Raw genomic sequence first — 3,060 nt, 5'->3', positions numbered from 1 at the left:
TTATTGACATTAGCAAGGGTGTATGGAGGGCAGAAGATTAATGGCCACAGTCTTCACTATTTTAATTGAGTTTTGTGCACCATTAGACCATTTTATTGACATTAGCAAGGGTGTATGGAGGGCAGAAGATTAATGGCCACAGTCTTCACTATTTTAATTGAGTTTTGTGCACCATTAGACCATTTTATTGACATTAGCAAGGGTGTATGGAGGGCAGAAGATTAATGGCCACAGTCTTCACTATTTTAATTGAGTTTTGTGCACCATTAGACCATTTTATTGACATTAGCAAGGGTGTATGGAGGGCAGAAGATTAATGGCCACAGTCTTCATTATTTTAACTGAGTTTTGTGCACCATTAGACCATTTTATTGACATTAGCAAGGGTGTAAAGGACCTTAAAACCCCCAAAAATAGACCAGTAAGACCTCAAAACCCCAAAATAAGCTTCAAAGCCTCTTAAAAACACCCTAAAAAGGTCCCCAAAATACCCTATAGAACATCAAAACACCTTAAACATCCTAGAAATAAATAATACCCCTAAAACCTCCTCATGCCCCGAAATGAACCAAAAAACACACCAAAACCCCCAAAAACACCTTAAACTGCACCAACCCCCAAAAACACCCTCATACACCTTAGAACCCTCCAAATAACCCAAAATATACCCTTATGCCACCGATGCATCCTCAAATAACCCCAAACATACTCTTAAACTGCCATATAAACCCTAAACACACCCCTAAAAAATCCAAAACACCCCAAATAACCCCAAACATACTCTTAAACTGCCATATAAACCCTAAACACCCCCCTAAAAAACCCAAAACACCCCAATACACCTAAAAAACCCAAATACAAAACCTCATTCACCCCAAAACCCCAAATACACCCAAAGAAACCCAAATAACCCCAAACATACTCTTAAATTGCCATATAAACCCTAAACACCCCTAAAACCCAAAACACCCAAATAACCCCAAACATACTCTTAAATTGCCATATAAATCCTAAACACCCCTAAAACCCAAAACACCCCAAATAACCCCAAAACCCAAATACACCCAAAAACCCCAAATACAACCAAAACCCCAAATACACCCAAAAACCCCCAAAATAACCCCAAACATACTCTTAAAACTCCCATATAAACCCAAAACACCCCTTAAAAAAACCCAAAAAAACCCATAAACCCCCCCTACGTCATATCACCTGGGTCTGAATTAATCATGATCTGTCGGAGGCCGTTCTTAGCCAGTTCGCGAGTCGCTGTGTCGTCTCGAGACGGCAGCGACACCTCCACCACCTTGAACCCAGCGGCCTTGGCAGCAGCAGCGGGAGATGAGAGGGCCACGCTCGGGAAACATTGTGGTGAGGTTGGCGGCGACTTGAAGGGCCATGGTTGGGGTGTCTGTCTGTCTGTCGGGGGGGGTAGGGGATGTTAGTGAAGTGTTTTGTGGTGTGGGAGTGATTGGTGGTGGAGGGAGAGGATGTGGGGAAAATGAAAGAGAGAGAGAGAGAGAGAGAGAGAGAGAGAGAGAGAGAGAGAGAGATGGAAGGAAAGGAGGTTAGTGTCTATGTGGGATGTGGCATGAGAGAGAGAGAGAGAGAGAGAGAGAGAGAGAGAGAGAGAGAGAGAGAGAGAGAGAGAGAGAGAGAGAGAGAGAGAGAGAGAGAGAGAGAGAGAGAGAGAGGCAGGAGACAGACAGGTGTCTTTGTCGGGTAAGGGTGAGAGGGAGAGAGAGAGAGAGAGAGAGAGAGAGAGAGAGAGAGAGAGAGAGAGAGAGAGAGAGAGAGAGAACAAAAAACAGTGCATTTAGCAAAAGAATCTCATTAAAGTAAGTGGCTTAAAGATAGCTCTCTCTCTCTCTCTGTCTCTCTCTCTCTTATCTAATCACATCCTGAGTGACAAGATAACAAGTTGTAATGATCTTAATACAACTTATGGAAGCTAACAAGGCTCATCATACACCATACACCTGTAATGCCAAGAATACAACAATATAACATTAACCTAACATAATTATATATAAGTAACATTAATAATTATTTCTGATATAATTGTGATATTTAAACACTCTTAACGTAATTTACACATATATAACATTAACCTAACATAATTATACATATGTAACATTAATAATTATTTCTTTATATATAATTGTGATATTTAAACACTCTTAACGTAATTTACACATATATAACATTAACCTAACATAATTATATATATGTAACATTAATAATTATTTCTGTATATATAATTGGGATATTTAAACACTCTTAACGTAATTTACATACATATAACATTAACCTAACATAATTATATATATGTAACATTAATAATTATTTCTTCATATATAATTGGGATATTTAAACACTCTTAACGTAATTTACACACATATAACATTAACCTAACATAATTATATATATGTAACATTAATAATTATTTCTGTATATATAATTGAGATATTTAAACACTCTTAACGTAATTTACACATATATAACATTAATAATTCAGTTTTTATTATTTTTTTTATTATTTTTGTGGTATTAAACAGTGTAATCTAAAATAATGTAATTACTTAAGATTAATATACATGTAATTTTTCACCTAATTATTTATTATACACGTCACATTGATAATTATGCATTTTTTTATGTAATTGTATTGAAATCCTTCTAAATTTTACCTAATTATATATATGTAATTTGTTTTATTTATTTATTTATTTATATATGTTAATAATTCACCAATTTAACCTAACCTAATTATATATATGTAATCTTAATGTAATCTTAACCTAACTTCCTCTTCCTCCTCCTCCTCTTCCTCTTCTTCTTCCTCTTCCTCCTCCTCCTCTTCTTTTTTTATTCCTTTCTTTCTCCTCCTCCTCTTCTTCTTCTTCTTCTTTACTCCTCTTCCTCTTCTTCTTTATTCCTCCTCCTCCTCCTCTTCCTCTTCTTCTTTATTCCTCCTCCTCCTCTTCTTCTTCTTCTTCTTTATTCCTCCTCCTCTTCTTCTTCTTTACTCCTCCTCCTCTTCTTCTTCTTCTTCTTTAT

At 36.3% G+C, this 3,060-nt stretch overlaps 1 long non-coding RNA gene across 1 annotated transcript in view; it reads left to right on the top strand.

Annotated features, from left to right (window-relative positions):
- LOC123501885 overlaps positions 1-1,547 on the top strand; it is a 6,346-nt gene extending 4,799 nt beyond the window's left edge. Inside the window, exon 2 of the long non-coding RNA XR_006673727.1 lies at positions 1,509-1,547. This is a non-coding gene — a long non-coding RNA (uncharacterized LOC123501885). The remainder of the gene's footprint in view (positions 1-1,508) is intronic.
- Positions 1,548-3,060: the final 1,513 nt, after the last annotated feature.

This window comes from Portunus trituberculatus, chromosome 2 (assembly GCF_017591435.1).
Source record: "Portunus trituberculatus isolate SZX2019 chromosome 2, ASM1759143v1, whole genome shotgun sequence".
Lineage (NCBI taxonomy): Eukaryota > Metazoa > Arthropoda > Malacostraca > Decapoda > Portunidae > Portunus > Portunus trituberculatus.
This window is presented reverse-complemented; position numbering and strand designations above follow the sequence as displayed.